The sequence below is a fragment of the Bombina bombina genome, chromosome 1 (assembly GCF_027579735.1).
Source record: "Bombina bombina isolate aBomBom1 chromosome 1, aBomBom1.pri, whole genome shotgun sequence".
NCBI classification, from domain to species: Eukaryota; Metazoa; Chordata; class Amphibia; order Anura; family Bombinatoridae; genus Bombina; species Bombina bombina.
In genome coordinates, this window is record NC_069499.1 from 788025630 (window position 1) to 788046737 (window position 21108).

Sequence of the window (21108 nt, forward strand, 5' to 3'; positions counted from 1 at the left end):
AAGCACAAACATATACGGCTAGATTTTGCGTTAGGCTTAAAAAGCAGTGTTAGCCGGTCCTAATGCTGCTTTTTAACGCCCGCTGGTATTACGAGTCTTGAAGGTACAGGCTCACCGCTTACTTTTATGGCCAGTCTTGGAAATACCGCAAATCCACTTACGTAAATTGCATATCCTCTTTTTTCAATGGGACTTGCATAGCGCCGGTATTACGAGTCTGCAAAAAGTGAGCGGTACACCCTCTCCTGTCAAGACTGGTAACGCAGTCTAAAGTCAGTAGTTAAGAGTTTTACACTATGCTATAGCATAAAACCCTTAACTAAAGTGCTAAAAAGTACACTAACACCTATAAACTACCTGTTAACCCCTAAACCGAGGCCCTCCCGCATCGCAAACACAAAAAATAATTTTTGGAACCCCTAATCTGCCGAACCGGACATCGCCGCCACTATAATAAATATATTAACCCCTAAACAACAGCACTCCCACCTTGCAAACATTAGTTAAATATTATTAACCCCTAATCTGCCGTCCCTAACATCGCCGACACCTACCTACATTTATTAAGCCCTAAACTGCCGCCCACAACGTCGCCGCCACTATACTAAAGTTATTAACCCCTAAATCTAGGTCTAACCCTAACCCCCCTAACTTAAATATAATTAAAAGAAATCTAAATAAAAATTACTACAATTAACTAAATTATTCCTATTTAAAACTAAATACTTACCTATAAAATAAACCCTAAGCTAGCTACAATATAACTAATAGTTACATTGTAGCTATCTTGGGGTTTATTTTTATTTAAAAGGCAAGTTTGTATTTATTTTAACTACGTAGAATAGTTATTAAATAGTTATTAACTATTTAATACCTACCTAGCTAAAATAAATACAAATTGACCTGTAAAATAAAACCTAACCTAAGTCACACTAACACCTAACACTACACTATAATTAAATTAATTCCCTAAATTAAATACAATTAAATAAAATTAAATAAAATTTGCTAAAGTACAAAAAAAAACAAAAAACTAAATTACAGAAAATAATAAACAAATTACAAGATATTTAAACTAATTACACCTAATCTAATCCCACTAACAAAATAAAAAAGACCCCCAAAAATAAAAAAAGCCCTACCCTACACTAAATTACAAATAACCCTTAAAAGGGCCTTTTGCAGGGCTTTGCCCCAAAGTAATCAGCTCTTTTACCTGTAAAAAAAATTGCAAATCCCCCCCAACATTAAAACCCACCACCCACACAACCAACTCTACTCTAAAACCCACCCAATACCCCCTTAAAAAAACCTAACACTAACCTCTTGAAGATCACCTTACCAGGACAAGTCTTCATCCAACCGGGCCGAAGTCCTCAACGAAGCCGGGAGAAGTCTTCTTCCAAGCCAGGCGAAGTGGTCCTCCAGACGGGCAGAAGTCTTCATCCAGATGGAATCTTCTATCTTCATCTATCCGGTGCGGAGCGGGTCCATCTTCAAGACATCCAACGCGGAGCATCCTCTTCATCCGACGGCTAACACTGAATGAAGGTTCCTTTAAATGACGTCATCCAAGATGGCGTCCCTTCAATTCCGATTGGCTGATAGAATTCTATCAGCCAATCGGAATTAAGGTAGAAAAAATCCTATTGGCTGATGCAATCAGCCAATAGGATTGAAGTTCAATCCTATTGGCTGATCCAATCAGCCAATAGGATTTAGCTGGCATTCTATTGGCTGTTACAATCAGCCAATAGAATGCCAGCTCAATCCTATTGGCTGATTGCATCAGCCAATAGGATTTTTTCTAGGCTTTTTAAAGGGAGTATTGGGTGGGTTTTAGAGTAGGGTTGGTTGTGTGGGTGGTGGGTTTTAATGTTGGGGGGGATTTGTAATTTTTTTTACAGGTAAAAGAGCTGATTACTTTGGGGCAATGCCCTGCAAAAGGCCCTTTTAAGGGCTATTTGTAATTTAGTGTAGGATAGGGCATATTTTTTTTTTTTTGGGGGGGGCTTTTTTATTTTGTTAGGAGGATTAGAGTAGGTGTAATTAGTTTAAAAATCTTGTAATTTGTTTATTATTTTCTGTAATTTAGTGGGGGGGTTTTGTACTTTAGCTAATTTTATTTAATTCTATTTAATTGTATTTAATTTAGGGAATTAATTTAATTATAGTTTAGTGTTAGGTGTAATTGTAACTTAGGTTAGGTTTTATTTTACAAGTACTTTTGTATTTATTTTAGCTAGGTAGTTATTAAATAGTTAATAACTATTTAGTAAGTATTCTATCTAGTTAAAATAAATACAAACTTGCCTGTAAAATAGAAATAAATCCTAAAATAGCTACAATGTAACTATTAGTTATATTGTAGCTAGCTTAAGGTTTATTTTATAGGTAAGTATTAAGTTTTAAATAGGAATAATTTAGTTAATGATAGGAATATTTATTTCAATTTCTTTTAATTATATTTAAGTTAGGGGGTGTTAGGTTTAGGGTTAGACTTAGGTTTAGGGGTTAATAACTTTAATATAGTTGCGGTGATGTTGGGGGCAGCAGATTAGGGGTTAATAAATGTAGGTAGGTGGCGGCGATGTTAGGGCCAGCAGATAAGGGTTTAATAATATTTAACTAATGTTTGCAAGGCGGGAGTGTGGCGGTTTAGGGGTTAATATGTTTATTATAGTGGCGGCGACGTTGGGTGCAGCAGATTAGTGGTTAATAAGTGTAGGTAGGTGGCAGCGACATTGGAGGCGGCAGAGTAGGGGTTAATAAATATAATGTAGGGTTCGGCGATGTTGGGGTTAGCAGATTAGGGGTTTATAAGAATAATGTAGGTGGCGGCGGTGTCCGGAGTGGAAAATTAGGGGTTAATAAGTGTAAGATTAGGGGTGTTTAGACTCGGGGTTCATGTTAGGGTGTTAGATGTAGACATAAATTTTATTTCCCCATAGGAATCAATGGGGCTGCGTTAAGGAGTTTTACGCTGCTTTTTTGCAGGTGTTAGACTTTTTTTCAGCCGGCTCTCCCCGTTGATTCCTATGGGGAAATCGTGCATGCGCACGTTACACCAGCTCACCGCTGACTTAAGCAGCGCTAGTATTGGAGTGCGGTAATGAGCAAAATTTTGCTCATCGCTCACTTCTTGTCTTTTAATGACGGGTTTGTAAAAACTCGTAATACCAGCGCTGCATGTAAGTGAGTGGTGAGGGAAAACTGCTCGTTAGCACCGCATAGCCTCTAACGCAAAACTCGTAATCTGGGCCATAGCTTACTTTACATAATGCCTTACTCTCCAAGGGATTTAAAGAACTTTATAGTATGACCTCGGATATAAACAAATAGTGGCCCCAGTGCAGTCAGCCATAATTCTTATGTGAAGACAATGTGGTCAATTTATTATATGTCAAGCGGTAGCAAATCATGTTCGCCAGACATCGCTACATACCAACAGCATACCCTGTCTTGTGAAATGCTTGTACAATGCTGCCCCCTGCACATTTGTGGCCGATCAGATCGGGATGATTGCAGTCCACCACCTTTTCACTGGAAACTTTGGGTGTAGAAAGCAGCATCCGCTGCTTATTAAATCTACCCCAGTGAATGAAAAATCAGGGTTTGTTTTTTTTAATTGATAGTAAACACCAAAAATGTTATTGTTTAAAAAGATAGATAATCCCTTTATGTACCATTCCTCAGTTGTGCATAAGCAACACTGTTATACAGTATACTTTTTACCTCTGTAATTACCTTGTAACTAAGCTTCTGCTGACTGCCTCCTTATCTCAGCGTGAACACAATGGCCTAGATTACGAGTTGTGCGTTGGCCTTAAAAAGCAGCGTTAAGAGATCCTAACGCTGCTTTTTAACGCCCGCTGGTATTACGAGTCTTGCAGGTACAGGTGTACCGCTCACTTTTTTGGCCAGACTCAGAAATACCGCAAATCCACTTACGTCAATTAAGTATCCTATATTTTCAATGGGACTTGCATAGCGCCGGTATTACGAGTCTGACCAAAGTGAGCGGTAAACCCTCTCCTGTCGCATTTAAAAGACGTTGTAGCATAAAACTCTTAACTAAAGTGCTAAAAAGTACACTAACACCCATAAACTACCTATTAACCCCTAAACTGAGGCCCCCCACATCGCAAACTAAAATAACATTTTCAACCCCTAATCTGCCAAACCGGACATCGCCGCCACTATAATAAACATATTAACCCCTAAACCTACGCACTCCCGCATCGCAAACACTTGTTAAATATTATTAACCCCTAATCTGCCATCCCTAACATCCCCGCCACCTACCTACATTTATTAACCCCTAATCTGCCACCCCAATGTTGCCACCATTATAATAAAGTTATTAACCCCTAAACCTAAGTCTAACCCTAACCCTAACACCCCCTAACTTAAAGGGACAGTCTAGGCCAAAATAAACTTTCATGATTCAGATAGAGCATGTCATTTTAAACAATTTTCCAATTTACTTTTATCACCAATTTTGCTTTGTTCTCTTGGTATTCTTAGTTGAAAGCTTAACCTAGGAGGTTCATATGCTAATTTCTTAGACCTTGAAGCCCACCTCTTTCAGATTGCATTTTAACAGTTTTTCACCACTAGAGGGTGTTAGTTCACATATTTCATATAGATAACACTGTGCTCGTGCATGTGAAGTAATCTGGGAGCAGGCACTGATTGGCTAGACTGCAAGTCTGTCAAAAGAACTGAAAAAAGGGGCAGTTTGCAGAGGCTTAGATACAAGATAATCACAAAGGTTAAAAGTATATTATTATAACTGTGTTGGTTATGCAAAACTGGGAAATAGGTAATAAAGGGATTATCTATCTTTTAAAACAATAAAAATTCTGGTGTAGACTGTCCCTTTAAATATAATTTAAATAAATCTAAATAAAATTACTACAATTAACTAAATAATTCCTATTTAAAAATAAATACTTACCTATAAAATAAACCATAAGCTAGCTACAATATAACTAATAGTTACATTGTAGCTAGCTTAGGGTTTATTTTTATTTTACAGGCAACTTTGTATTTATTTTAACTAGGTACAATAGTTATTAAATAGTTATGAACTATTTAATAACTACCTAGTTAAAATAAAGACAAATTTACCTGTAAAATAAAACCTAACCTAAGTTACATTTACACCTAACACTACACTATAATAAAATTAATTAGCTAAATTAAATACAATTAATTACAATTAAATAAAATTATCTAAAGTATGAAAAAAAAAACATTAAATTACAGAAAATAATAAAGAAATTACAAGATTTTTAAACTAATTACACCTACTCTAATCCCCCTAACAAACTAAAAAAGCCCCCCAAAATAAAAAAATGGACCTGCTCCGCGCCGGATGGATGAAGATAGAAGATGCCATCTGGATAAAAACTTCTGCCCGTCTGGAGGACCACTTCTGCCCGGTTGGATGAAGACTTCTGCTCGTCTGGGGGACCACTTCTGTCGTATTCGTTGACGACTTCTGCCCGGTTGGGTGAAGACTTCTCAAGGTAGGGTGATCTTCAAGGGGTTAGTGTTAGGGGTTTTTTAAGGGGGGATTGGGTGGGTTTTAGAGTAGGGTTGGTTGTGTGTGTGGTGTGTTTTAATGTTGGGGGGTATTTGAACTTTTTTTTTACAGGTAAAAGAGCTGATTACTTTGGGGCAATGCCCCGCAAAAGGCCCTTTTAAAGGCTATTTGTAATTTAGTGTAGGGTAGGGCTTTTTTTTTTTTTTTTTTTTGTTAGGGGGATTAGATTAGGTGTAATTAGTTTAAAAATCTTGTAATTTCTTTATTATTTTCTGTAATTTAGTGATTGTTTTTTTCCGTACTTTAGATAATTTTATTTAATTGTAATTAATTGTATTTAGTTTAGGTAATTAATTTAATTATAGTGTAGTGTTAAGTGTAATTGTAACTTAGCATAGGTTTTATTTTACAGGCAAATTTGTCTTTATTTTAACTAGGTAGTTATTAAACCTAGTTAAAATAAATACAAAGTTGCCTGTAAAATAAAAATAAACCCAAAGCTAGCTACAATGTAACTATTAGTTATATTGTAGCTAGCTTATGGTTTATTTTATAGGCAAGTATTTCATTTTAAAAATTGGAATTATTTAGTTAATTGTAGTAATTTTATTTAGATTTATTTAAATTATATTTAAGTTAGGGGGTGTTAGGGTTAGGGTTAGACTTAGGTTTAGGGGTTAATAACTTTATTATAGTGGCGGCGGCGACGTTGGGGGCGGCAGATTAGGGGTTAATAAATGTATTTAAGTTGCAGCGACATAGGGGGCAGCAGATTAGGGGTTAATAAATAAAATGTGGGTGTCGCGATGTTGGGGGCGACAGATTAGGGGTTCATAAGTATAATGTAGGTGGCGGCGGTGTCCGGAGCAGAAGATTAGGGGTTAATAATATATTGCAGGTGGCGGCGATGTCGGGGGCAGCAGATTAGGGGTTAATAAGTGTAAGATTAGGGGTGCTTAGACTCGGGGTTCATGTTAGGGTGTTAGGTGTAGACATAACTTTTATTTCCCCATAGGAATCAATGGGGCTGTGTTAGGAGCTTTACACTGATTTTTTGCAGGTGTTAGTTTTTTTTTCAGCCGGCTCTCCCCCATTGATTTCTATGGGGAAATCGTGCACAAGCAGGTTTTACCTGCTCACTGCTGACGTAAGCAGCGCTGGTATTGAGGTGAGATGTGGAGCAAAAAATTTTGCTCTTCGCTCACTTTTTTGCGGCTAACGCCGGATTTGTAAAAACACGTAATACCAGCTCTGTCTGTATGTGAGCGGTGAGCATAAAGTGCTTGTTAGCACCGCACAGCCTCTAACGCAAAACTCGTAATCTAGGCGAATGTTATCTAAATGAAACACATAAACTAACGCCCTCTAGCTGTGAAAAACGGTTAAATGCAGAGGCGGCCTTCAAGGTTTTAGAAATTAGCATATGAGCCTACCTAGGTTTAGCTTTTAAAGGGCCATAATACCCAAATGTTTAAACACTTGAAAGTGATGCAGCATAGCTGTAAAAAGCTGACTGGAAAATATCACCTGAACATCTCTATGTAAAAAAGAAATATATTTTACCTCAAAAGATTCTTAGTAGCCACATCCCATTGTAAAGGACTTCTAAGCAACAAATCGGTATGTCTGTCCCCGGACAGCGGAAGGAGAGAGCTTACGTGCACTCTCATCTTATTTCCCTATTCAGCTTAATTAAGTTTACAATGAAATCTCATGAGATCACAGTAAAAGTTCATGACCTCAGCACTGTTGATACTGATTGGCTGCTGTTCATTTATTCATTTTTTTATTTTTTTTACATGCAGCTGAGCATAACTTTTTACATAGAACTTACTCTGCTGAGCTGAGGAAATTGTGAGGTAAAATATCTTCCTTTTTTACATAGAGAAGCTCAGGTGATATTTTCCTGTCAGCTTTTTACAGTTATACTGCATCAGTTTCAAGTGATTTAGCATATGAGTATTATGTCCCTTTAACTAAGAATAAAGGCTGTGACACACTGCAAGCAGAGCGACGCGCAGCGTGTAGATGCAGCTGTGCACGCTCAGTTTGTCTTGCCTTTTCATCTCTGAGCACTCTGCTGCGTCAGGTCGCGTAGCTAAGCGCTCAGAGATGAAATATTTGAACTTCAGAAGCGATGCGACGCGGAGCGAAGCAGCTGCTTCGCCTCGCGCCGCATCGCTTGCAGTGTGTCACAGCCTTTAGAGAACAAAGCAAATGTGATGATAAAAGTAAATTAGAAAGTTGTTTAAAAGTACATGTCCTATATTAAAGGGATGAACCCAATTTTTTTTTCTTTCGTGATTTAGATAGAGCATGCAATTTGAAGCAACTTTCTAATTTACTCCTATTATCATTTTTTCTTCGTTCTCTTGCTATTTTTATTTGAAAAAGAAGGCATCTAAGCTTTCTCTTTTGGTTCAGAACTCTGGATAGCAGTTTTTTATTGGTGGATGAATTTATCCACCAATCAGCAAGGACAACCCAGGTTGATCACCAAAAATGGGCTGGCATCTAAACTTACATTCTTGCATTTCAAATAAAGATAACAAAAGAATGAAGAAAAATTGATAATAGGAGTAAATTAGAAAGTTGCTTAAAATTCAATGCTCTATCTGAATCACGAAAGAAAAAATGTGGGTTCAGTGTCCCTTTAATCACGAAAGTTTAATTTGGACTATAATATCCCTTTAAGTTTGGTTTTCTAAGTTATTCCATTCCAGTGGAAAAGCCCCAGTTTAAGTTAGTAAAACCTTATGAGATAGTAAACAATATTACAACACAATATAGTTACAGTAAATATAAGAAAAACAAATACTATAAGGAATATGTATATCACAGCCTTTTCTAGGGGATTTTTGCTAGGATTATTAAAAGCAAAAAAACATGCAACAATAAACCATGGCAGCCAGTATTCATGATGACTGTCTAATATCTTTAACCCCTTAAGGACTGGGCATTTCAGACAAAAACTTCCCCAAAAACCAGAGCATTTTTAGCATTTTTGCCATCACTACATTTAAACAGAAATAGAGCCTTTTTTATATTTACCTATCAAAACTAATGGGCATATTTATCAAAGCATCAATCTTAGTGCATTTGCTGGCGTCAATATGCTCGCCAGACATCGCTGACATGGATCCACATACGATACCCTTATTTATCTAAAAAGACGTCAAAAACACGCGCGTCAAGTACGGTGCGATGAGCATTGGACTGTTGTTAACTAACAGTCATCGATGTTGCGGTTATTCTGGTTTTTCCCAACTTTATTTATATCATTTAATTACTGTCCATGAACAAGCACATTTCTCTAAAGCTAATCTTTTATTTTTCATTTGTTAATGTCCAAGAAATAGCTACATTTATAATTCAACAAACAATATCTCATAGAAAGTTATTTTTATATTTATTTGTTATACAAAAAAATCTGTTATATGATACTTTCACATACATTAATGTGTATTTGTATTTCTAGAAGTCATGATATGCTTTAATCTCATTTTTGTTTTTATTAATGATTATTAATGCTAGAATTTGTACATATATATAATATACCAATCTTCAGACCAACCCACCAATTGCCAGCTGCCTGGGTGCAAACATATAGGGGTCCATTTATTAATGTGCGGACGCACATCGATAAATTCCGACAGCATTTCTTGTGAACTGCTGGTGCAATACCACCCCACTAGCAGGGGGTGTAAATCAGCCCGGTCGTATTCGATCGGGTGGATTGCTGTCTGCCACCTCAAAGGTGGTGGACGAGTTAAGGAGCAGCAGTCTTAGGAACACTGCTTCTTAACTTCCGCTTCAGCTGGAACTGAAGCGGAGTGGGTCGGAGGCAGCATCCGCTGCTTCTTAAATAGACCCCATAATGTTATACCAAATCAAGCGATTGCACTCACAGGACTTTCACAAACCAATACATTTTTTGATGGTTTGTGAAAGTCTTGTGAGTGCAATCACTTGATTTGGTATATATATATATATGTGTGTGTGTATGTGTGTGTATGTGTGTGTTATGTCAGAAATCTTTTGCAAACATATTTACATGTCCCTAAATTCCTTTTTTGTTCTAAACAATGTTGTCTGTCATATCTCTGTGTTTATTTATAGCACTATATGTATATAAATGTAAATGAATACAGCATGTAATCAGAGTATCATATGTATTTATTTGCAATCAATGGATAGTTTAAGAGCTGGGCCAGTTTTCTCTCTGTACCTGTGTAACCCCTCCTGATTGCAATCTAGTTTTAAAAACCACCCCTTCACAGGTGTTATAAAATGGGCTGGCATATAAGATGACATTTCTTACTGAAAAAGAAATTCAAGAGAAGGAAGAAATACACTGAACATAGCATGACATTAAAGAGGTGATTTTAATTTCTGCTGTATCTGAATCATGACAGTTTAATGTTAGGTGGGTTATCCCTTTGAGCTATCAGTTTAAGATTATATTGAATCAAACATCAATTCAAATTTTAAATCCTTGTCTAAAATATTACACTGTGTGTCCTAATGTCAGCATCAATGTTTATCTTTAATTCCAATTTCACATATACATACTTTCAAAGTATAATACACAATGTAACAAATGCCACTTTATTGAGCAATTTGATTTGTTAGTGATAGTTTAAAATGTATATTTGAACCAGATTGGCTGATGCCATAAACCATGTGATTATGCATATTTCAATCAAAAGTGGTTGAAAAATTCACTAGTGTGTGTGTTGTTTAGGAGTTTGCGTTAAATTGGTGCGAAAAGTGTTGAGCCAAAATTGGTGCGAAGTGGAGAGTGTGACTTGTATTACATGGTTTAAACATGGTGCACATAGAGTTTTCACACAAAAAGGAAGTTAGCTATATTATGTTGTGTATTTATTTCATTTTTATCTCTATATCTATTAGTGCAACAAGTTTGGGGCAAAACTTTTCAACAAATTTGTAGAAATAATATTGTCCCCTTGCTTTGTAGTGAGAGGCAAATTTGTAGCATAATCCATAAGTAGTAATGTATTTTTTATTTTTTCCCTATATCTACTAGTGCACTAAATGTGGAACAATAATATTGTTTGATTTAAAAAGGGTATACAATTTTAATAGAGTTTCTTATTTACTTTTATTATGTAATATACTTCATTCTCTTGCAGCATCGAACATAAGCTTTCTGTGTTTTCAGACTCCCCTTGAGTTCTATGGCATCTGCGACCTCAAGGGTGGTGGATTGAAAACTAGGTATGCTGCGTCGGAATACATGCGAGCGTACCTGTTAAATGTTTGACAAAATTTGGAAAAGGATCAAATAGAGTCGAATCTGAATTCGAAACATCTGTAATGACACAAGCATTGATCTGCGTCAGATTGAGAACACTGGATCATATATTACGTCACAAATTTAAACATTTTTCGATCTTGACGCTTTGATAACTATGGCGGATCAATCTCACGACAAATACGACGTGGAATTCAACCGTATTTTTAGTTGACGCTTTAATAAATAGGCCCATAAATATATATTTTTAGTAGACAACCCAAAGTATTGATCTAGGCCCATTTTGGTATATATTTAATGCCACCATTTCACCCCCAAATGCGATCAAATAAAAAAAAATCGTTAACTTTTTCACAATTTTAGGTTTCCCACTGAAATTATTTACAAACAGCTTATGCAATCATAGCATAAATGGTAGTAAATGCTTCTCTGGGATCCCCTTTGTTCAGATATAGCAGACATATATGACTTTGGCATTGCTTTTTGGCAATTAGAAGGCCTCTAAATGCCGCTGCGCACCACACTTGTATTATGCCCAGCAGTGAATGGGGTTAATTAGGTAGCTTGTAGGGTTAATTTTAGCTTTAGTGTATTTTTTGCACTCCCACTTGACACATCCCACCCCTGATGCCCCCCTAATCCCTCTCAAACAGCCATCTTCCCTCCCTCACCCCACAATGTTCACCCCCATCTTACGTACTGGCAGAAAGTCTGCCAGTACTAAAATGAAAGGCTGTTTTTTCTTTTTTTAAATATTTGTTTTAAAATATTTTCTGCAGTGTAGGATCCCCGCCAACCTCCCTGATCCCCCCCAAACACCTCTCTAACCCTCCCCCCTCTACCTATTTGCGGCCATCTTAGGTAATGTCATTTTTTCTGTAGTGTAGCTGCCCCTACCTCATTACCATTCCCCCCTCCCCCTCCCCCTCCCAGAGCCCTTTCCCTCAATGGATCCCACATAGAATCCCCCTCACTTTCCGGCTCTTTTTTTACCTTACGTGTTGCATGCCGTACTGGTCCCACCCACTCCCGCCCTCCTCCCGCCTCCTCCAGCGATGGGCCACCAATCCACCTCCCTCCTTACACTCCCACCCACCAATGATCGGCACCACCGATGTCTGATGCAGAGAGGGCCACAGAGCGCATCCGTAACTCTGCAAATCTATTTCTGCCATTCCCCACTCATGGGACTTGCAGAAATAGTGCAATCTCATTATTTTTAGCGAGATCGCAACAGAAAGAAGCCCAAGGTACGGTGCTCATCGTTAAGGGGTTAAATGGAAGGTTTTTTACACATAAATGAGCATTAAACTAAAATTAAACTTGTATGGTTCAGAAAAAGCATGCAATTTTAAGAGACTTTTCATTTTGCTTCTATTATATAATTTACATCATTCTCTTGCTATCCTTTGTTGTAAAGCATACCCACAGGGGCAGCAATGTACAATTGGAAGTTAGCTGATGATCACGGCTAAACAAATAAGAGTCTTGTTATTGGCTCATCAGATATGTTCACCAAGTTCTAAGTAGTACATTGCTAAGGAAATTACTTTATCTCTAAGTGTAACCATGTTATAGGAAATCAGTATTGCAATAGTAAAATGCCCTAGCATTTTAAGTTCAGTTAAAGGGACAGTGTACTCAGGCAAGCTTCAGATAAGAGTTCATTGTATTAAAAGCTAATTCCGGAACACCCTTTAAAAAGAGATGAGCTCTCCCTCCCCCTCTTCCACACACACACTTGGCGGTTGATTTCTGATAGCTTTTGCTTTCTGTAGCCATTACTAAAGTACTGCATTTTTTTAGTATAGGTTGAGACTTCAACAGGAAAAGCAGCTGTATCAAATAACAAAATAAAGGTAAATTGGTTATTTGTTAAAAATAATTAATTCACTCCAGCAGGTAAAATGGATCATTGGGGACACATTTAAGGGGATAAATAAATACAGCACACTGCCACAACAACCATTAACATGAGTACAATTAGTAATTTAATCTTTGAGTAATTTTAATTATCATGTTTAAACAGCAACACTTATCATTTTAAATACACATTTTAAATCCTGAATTTGAACAGTCCCTAATAACTTTTTGTTAGGGACAGTCCTGAATTTGGTCAGCCTGCCCTTAAAGGGCCACTAAACTCAAAATCTTTCTTTCATGATTCAGATAGAGAATAGAAATTTAAACAACATTCCAATTTACTTACATAATTTATTTTGCTTAATTTTTTAAATATACTTATGTGAAGAAAAAAGCAATGCACATGGGAGTCGATCCGATAAAAATTGTCGCCCGCAAAAGTCGGCGACACCAATATTTGCGCGGGTTTGGTATCACATATACGGCGTAACCTAGAAGTTACGTGCGTATATTTCTGCCGTCGCCCGTAGTTTTTTGGGCCATAGGCAGGTATACCAAACCAGCGTAGTTTGGTATCCAATATACAGCGTAAGGACTTACGTGGCGAAAATGGAGAAATCTTACTCCATTTTCACCTCGCCACAAAAAGCAGCCGTAAGAAGCCTTACGCTGACTATTGGAGCCCCGTAACTCCCTAAACTAGCTGCTAAATAAACCTAACACCTAACGCATGCGCAATGTCTATCTAGCTGTCAACCGCGATCTGCAAAATAAAACCTAACAACTAACGCATGCGCAATGTCTATCTACCTGTCAACCGCGATCTGCTAAATAAAACCTAACACCTAACGCATGCGCAATGTCTATCTACCTGTCAACCGCGATCCCCCGCCGCAATCCCTAATAAAGTATTTAACCCCTAAACCGCCGCCATCTACATAAACTAACCCCCTACTGTGAGCCCCTAAAACCACCACCATTTAACTGATCTATCCCCTACTGTGAGCCCCTAAAACCGCCACCATCTAACTGATCTATCCCCTAATCTGACCCCTTACACCACCGCCAGCTATATTAATATTATTTACCCCTAATCTAATATCCATAAAGTAATAAGCTCTATTACCAGCCCTTAAAAGGACCTTTTGCGGGGCTTTGCCCCAAAGTTAACAGCTCTTTTGCCCTATAACCTGCCCTCCCTACACCGCCGCCACCTATATTAATGGTATTAACCCCTAATGTAAGCCCCTTACACCGCCGCCATCTATATTATTATATAATATATATATATATATATATATATATAATTATTAAACCCTAATTTAATCTACCTACCCGCCGCCAGCTATATTATCTATATTAACCCTAAGTATATTATAGTTAATATAGTTATTACATTATATATATTAACTATATTAACCATAATTATATTAGGGCTAATATAGTTAATATAGTTACTATAGTATTTATATTAACTATATTAACTCTATCTAACCCTAACACCCCTAACTAAATTCTTATTAAATAAATCTAATTTATATTATAAACTAAAATATTCCTATTTAAATCTAAATACTTACCTATAAAATAAACCCTAAGATAGCTACAATATAATTAATAATTACATTGTAGCTATGTTAGGGTTTATATTTATTTTACAGGTAAATTGTTAATTATTTTAACTAGGTATAATAGCTATTAAATAGTTATTAACTATTTAATAGCTACCTAGTTAAAATAATTACCCAATTACCTGTAAAATAAATCCTAACCTAAGTTACAAATACACCTACACTATCAATAAATTAAATAAACTACAAATATCTATCTAAAAATACAATTAAATAAACTAAAATAAATTACAAAAAACAAACAAACACTAAATTACAAAAATTAAAAAAAAAGATTACAAGATTTTTAAGCTAATTACACCTATTCTAAGCCCCCTAATAAAATAATAAAGCCCCCCAAAATAAAAAAAATTCCCTACCCTATTCTAAATTAAGTTCAAAGCTTTTTTACCTTACCAGCCCTTAAAAGGGCCTTTTGTGGGGGCATGCCCCAAAGAAAACTGCTCTTTTGCCTGAAAAAAAAAACACAATACCACCCCCCAACATTACAACCCACCATCCACATACCCCTAATCTAACCCAAACCCCCCTTAAATAAACCTAACACTACCCCCTATTGAATCAGCCAATCAGATTCAAGTTCAATCCGATTGGCTGAACCAATCAGCCAATCAGATTGAACTTGAATCTGATTGCTTGATTCAATCAGCCAATCAGATTTTTCTACCTTAATTCTGATTGGCTGATAGAATCCTATCAGCCAATCGGAATTCGACGGACGCCATCTTGGATGACGTCATTTAACGGTACCTTATTCGTCGTTCAGTCATTGGCCGGGATGGATGCTCCGCGTCGGAGGAGCGACGAATGAAGATTGAAGATGCCGTTTGATGGAAGATGCTGCCGGATGGAAGACTTTGCTGCCGCTTGGATAAAGACATCGCCCGGATCGGATGAGGAGTTCGGCCCGGTGTGGTGAAGACAAGGTAGGGAGATCTTCAGGGGGGTAGTGTTAGGTTTATTTAAGGGGGGTTTAGGTTAGATTAGGGGTATGTGGGTGGTGGGTTGTAATGTTGGGGGGTGGTATTATGTTTTTTTTTTTCAGGCAAAAGAGCAGTTTTCTTTGGGGCATGCGCCCACAAAAGGCCCTTTTAAGGGCTGGTAAGGTAAAAGAGCTTTGAACTTTTTTTAATTTAGAATAGGGTAGGGAATTTTTTTTATTTTGGGGGGCTTTATTATTTTATTAGGGGGCTTAGAATAGGTGTAATTAGCTTAAAAATCTTGTAATCTTTTTTTTTATTTTTTGTAATTTAGTGTTTGTTTGTTTTTGTAATTTAGTTTAGTTTATTTAATTGTATTTTTAGACAGATATTTGTAGTTTATTTAATTTATTGATAGTGTAGGTGTATTTGTAACTTAGGTTAGGATTTATTTTACAGGTAATTGGGTAATTATTTTAACTAGGTAGCTATTAAATAGTTAATAACTATTTAATAGCTATTATACCTAGTTAAAATAATTAACAATTTACCTGTAAAATAAATATAAACCCTAACATAGCTACAATGTAATTATTAATTATATTGTAGCTATCTTAGGGTTTATTTTATAGGTAAGTATTTAGATTTAAATAGGAATATTTTAATTAATAATATTAATATTAGATTTATTTTAATAAGAGTTTAGTTAGGATGTTAGAGTTAGATAGGGTTATTATACTTAATATATATATATAATATAATAACGATATTAACTATATTAACCCTAATATAATTAGGGTTAATATATATAATATAATAACTATATGAACTATATTAACCCTAATATAATTAGGGTTAATATAGTTAATATAGCTGGCGGCGGTGTAGGGGGATTAGATTAAGGGTTAATACATTTATTATAGGTGGCCGCGGTGTAGGGGGATGTAGATTGTAGGCAAAAGAGCAGTTTACTTTGTGACAAAGCCCCGCCAAAAGCCCTTTTAAGGGCTGGCAAAAGAGCTGAATTCTTTGGGGCATGCCCCGCCAAAAGCCCTTTTAAGGGCTGGCAAAAGAGCTGTTACTTTGGGGCAATGCCACGCAAAAAGCCCTTTTCAGGGCTATTTGTAGGGTTAGACTTAGGTTTAGTGGTAGGGATAGTTTAGTATTTTAGGGGTTTAATAATTTAATATAGATGGCGGCGGGGTAGGGGGATTAAATTAGGGGTTAATAATTTTAAAATAGATAGCGGCGGGGTAGGGGCTCACTTTAGGGGGTAGGTAAAGTAGATGGCGGCAGTGTTAGGGGCTCACTTTAGGGGGTTATAGATTTAATATAGCTGGCAGCGGTTTAGGGGTTAATAACTTTATTAGGTAGCGGCGGGCTCCGGGAGCGGCGGTTTAGGGGTTAATACATATTTTATTGTTAGGATAGTGAGGGGGGATAGCGGATAGAGGGTTAGACGTGTCGGGCTATGTTAGGGAGGCGTGTTAGACAGTGCGAGTGATTAAGGCCTAGATTTGGAGTTCGGCGGTAGCCGTCAAAACCAGCGTTAGAGGCTCCTAACGCTGGTTTTGGCCGCCCGCTGGTATTTGGAGTCATTGATTAAAGGGTCTAACGCTCACTTTTCAGCCGCGACTTTTCCATACCGCAGATCCCCCTACGCCATTTGCGTATCCTATGTTTTCAATGGGATCTTTCTAACGCCGGTATTTAGAGTCGTTTCTGAAGTGAGCGTTAGAGCTCTAACGACAAAACTCCAGCCGCCTGAAAATAGCAGGAGTTAAGAGCTTTCTGGCTAACGCCGGTTCATAAAGCTCTTAACTACTGTACCCTAAAGTACACTAACACCCATAAACTACCTATGTACCCCTAAACCGAGCTCCCCCCACATCGCCGCCACTCGATTAAAATTTTTAACCCCTAATCTGCCGACCGCCACCTACGTTATACTTATGTACCCCTAATCTGCTGCCCCTAACCCCGCCGACCCCTGTATTACATTTATTAACCCCTAACCTGCCCCCCACAACGTCGCCGCCAGCTACTTAAAATAATTAACCCCTAATCTTCCGACCGCAAAGCGCCGCCACCTACGTTATCCCTATGTACCCCTAATCTGCTACCCCTAACACCGCCGACCCCTATATTATATTTATTAACCCCTAATCTGCCCCCCTCAACGTCGCCGACACCTGCCTACACTTATTAACCCCTAATCTGCCGAGCGGACCTGAGCGCTACTATAATAAAGTTATTAACCCCTAATCCGCCTCACTAACCCTATCATAAATAGTATTAACCCCTAATCTGCCCTCCCTAACATCGCCGACACCTAACTTCAATTATTAACCCCTAATCTGACGACCGGAGCTCACCGCTATTCTAATAAATGTATTAACCCCTAAAGCTAAGTCTAACCCTAACACTAACACCCCCCTAACTTAAATATAATTTACATCTAACGAAATAAATTAACTCTTATTAAATAAATGATTCCTATTTAAAGCTAAATACTTACCTGTAAAATAAATCCTAATATAGTTACAATATAAATTATAATTATATTATAGCTATTTTAGGATTAATATTTATTTTACAGGCAACTTTGTAATTATTTTAACCAGGTACAATAGCTATTAAATAGTTAAGAACTATTTAATAGTTACCTAGTTAAAATAATAACAAATTTACCTGTAAAATAAATCCTAACCTAAGATATAATTAAACCTAACACTACCCTATCAATAAAATAATTAAATAAACTACCTACAATTACCTACAATTAACCTAACACTACACTATCAATAAATTAATTAAACACAATTCCTACAAATAAATACAATTAAATAAACTAGCTAAAGTACAAAAAATAAAAAAGAACTAAGTTACAAAAAATAAAAAAATATTTACAAACATAAGAAAAATATTACAACAATTTTAAACTAATTACACCTACTCTAAGCCCCCTAATAAAATAACAAAGACCCCCAAAATAAAAAATTCCCTACCCTATTCTAAATTAAAAAAGTTACAGCTCTTTTACCTTACCAGCCCTGAACAGGGCCCTTTGCGGGGCATGCCCCAAGAAGTTCAGCTCTTTTGCCTGTAAAAGAATAAATACAATACCCCCCCCCCAACATTACAACCCACCACCCACATACCCCTAATCTAACCCAAACCCCCCTTAAATAAACCTAACACTAAGCCCCTGAAGATCTTCCTACCTTGTCTTCACCATCCAGGTTCACCGATCCGTCCTGAAGAGCTCCTCCGATGTCCTGATCCAAGCCCAAGCGGGGGGCTGAAGAGGTCCATGATCCGGTCAAAGTCTTCATCCAAGCGGGGCAGAAGAGGATCTTCCATCCGATTGAAGTCATCATCCAGGCGGCATCTTCTATGGTCTTCCATCCGGAGCGAAGCGGCAGGATCCTGAAGACCTCCAGCGCGGAACATCCATCCGGACCGACGACTGAACGACGAATGACTGTTCCTTTAAGGGACGTCATCCAAGATGGCGTCCCTCGAATTCCGATTGGCTGATAGGATTCTATCAGCCAATCGGAATTAAGGTAGGAATTTTCTGATTGGCTGATGGAATCAGCCAATCAGAATCAAGTTCAATCCAATCAGATTGAGCTCGCATTCTATTGGCTGATCGGAACAGCCAATAGAATGCGAGCTCAATCTGATTGGCTGATTGGATCAGCCAATCGGATTGAACTAGATTCTGATTGGCTGATTCCATCAGCCAATCAGAAAATTCCTTCCTTAATTCCGATTGGCTGATAGAATCCTATCAGCCAATCGGAATTCGAGGGACGCCATCTTGGATGACGTCCCTTAAAGGAACAGTCATTCGTCGTTCAGTCGTCGGTCCGGATGGATGTTCCGCGCTGGAGGTCTTCAGGATCCTGCCGCTTCGCTCCGGATGGAAGACCATAGAAGATGCCGCCTGGATGATGACTTCAATTGGATGTAAGATCCTCTTCTGCCCCGCTTGGATGAAGACTTTGACCGGATCATGGACCTCTTCAGCCCCCCGCTTGGGCTTGGATCAGGACATCGGAGGAGCTCTTCAGGACGGATCGGTGAACCTGGATGGTGAAGACAAGGTAGGAAGATCTTCAGGGGCTTAGTGTTAGGTTTATTTAAGGGGGGGTTGGGTTAGATTAGGGGTATGTGGGTGGTGGGTTGTAATGTTGGGGGGGGGGGTATTGTATTTATTCTTTTACAGGCAAAAGAGCTGAAATTCTTGGGGCATGCCCCGCAAAGGGCCCTGTTCAGGGCTGGTAAGGTAAAAGAGCTTGTAACTTTTTAAATTTAGAATAGGGTAGGGAATTTTTGATTTTGGGGGTCTTTGTTATTTTATTAGGGGGCTTAGAGTAGGTGTAATTAGTTTAAAATTGTTGTAATATTTTTCTTATGTTTGTAAATATTTTTTTATTTTTTGTAACTTAGTTCTTTTTTATTTTTTGTACTTTAGCTAGTTTATTTAATTGTATTTATTTGTAGGAATTGTGTTTAATTAATTTATTGATAGTGTAGTGTTAGGTTAATTGTAGGTAATTGTAGGTAGTTTATTTAATTATTTTATTGATAGGGTAGTGTTAGGTTTAATTATATCTTAGGTTAGGATTTATTTTACAGGTAAATTTGTTATTATTTTAACTAGGTAGCTATTAAATAGTTCTTAACTATTTAATAGCTATTGTACCTGGTTAAAATAATTACAAAGTTGCCTGTAAAATAAATATTAATCCTAAAATAGCTATAATATAATTATAATTTATATTGTAGCTATATTAGGATTTATTTTACAGGTAAGTATTTAGCTTTAAATAGGAATCATTTATTTAATAAGAGTTAATTTATTTCGTTAGATGTAAATTATATTTAAATTAGGGGGGTGTTAGTGTTAGGGTTAGACTTAGCTTTAGGGGTTAATACATTTATTAGAATAGCGGTGAGCTCCGGTCGTCAGATTAGGGGTTAATAATTGAAGTTAGGTGTCGGCGATGTTAGGGAGGGCAGATTAGGGGTTAATACTATTTATGATAGGGTTAGTGAGGCGGATTAGGGGTTAATAACTTTATTATAGTAGCGCTCAGGTCCGCTCGGCAGATTAGGGGTTAATAAGTGTAGGCAGGTGTCGGCGACGTTGTGGGGGGCAGATTAGGGGTTAATAAATATAACATAGGGGTCGGCGGTGTTAGGGGCAGCAGATTAGGGGTACATAGGGATAACGTAGGTTGCGGCGGTTTACGGAGCGGCAGATTAGGGTTTAAAAAAAAATGCAGGGGTCAGCGATAGCGGGGGCGGCAGATTAGGGGTTAATAAGTGTAAGGTTAGGGTGTTTAGACTCGGGGTACATGTTAGAGTGTTAGGTGCAGACGTAGGAAGTGTTTCCCCATAGAAAACAATGGGGCTGCGTTAGGAGCTGAACGCTGCTTTTTTGCAGGTGTTAGGTTTTTTTTCAGCTCAAACAGTCCCATTGTTTCCTATGGGAGAATCGTGCACGAGCACGTTTTTGAGGCTGGCCGCGTCCGTAAGCAACTCTGGTATCGAGAGTTGCATTTGCGGTACAAATGCTCTACGCTCCTTTTTTGGAGCCTAACGCAGCATTTGTTTGAACTCTCGATACCAGAGTTAAATTTATGGTGCGGCCAGAAAAAAGCCCGCGGAGCGTTAACAGCCCTTTTACCGCCAAACTCCAAATCTAGGCCTTAGACTTTAGTCAGGTTTTGTAGGCGTCGGCAGTTTCTAACGTGGCGCAAGTCACTGGCGACGCCAGAAATTTGTACTTGCGCAGATTTCTTGACATCGCTGGTTTATCCGACTTATGGCATGTTAGCATCTGACGGCACC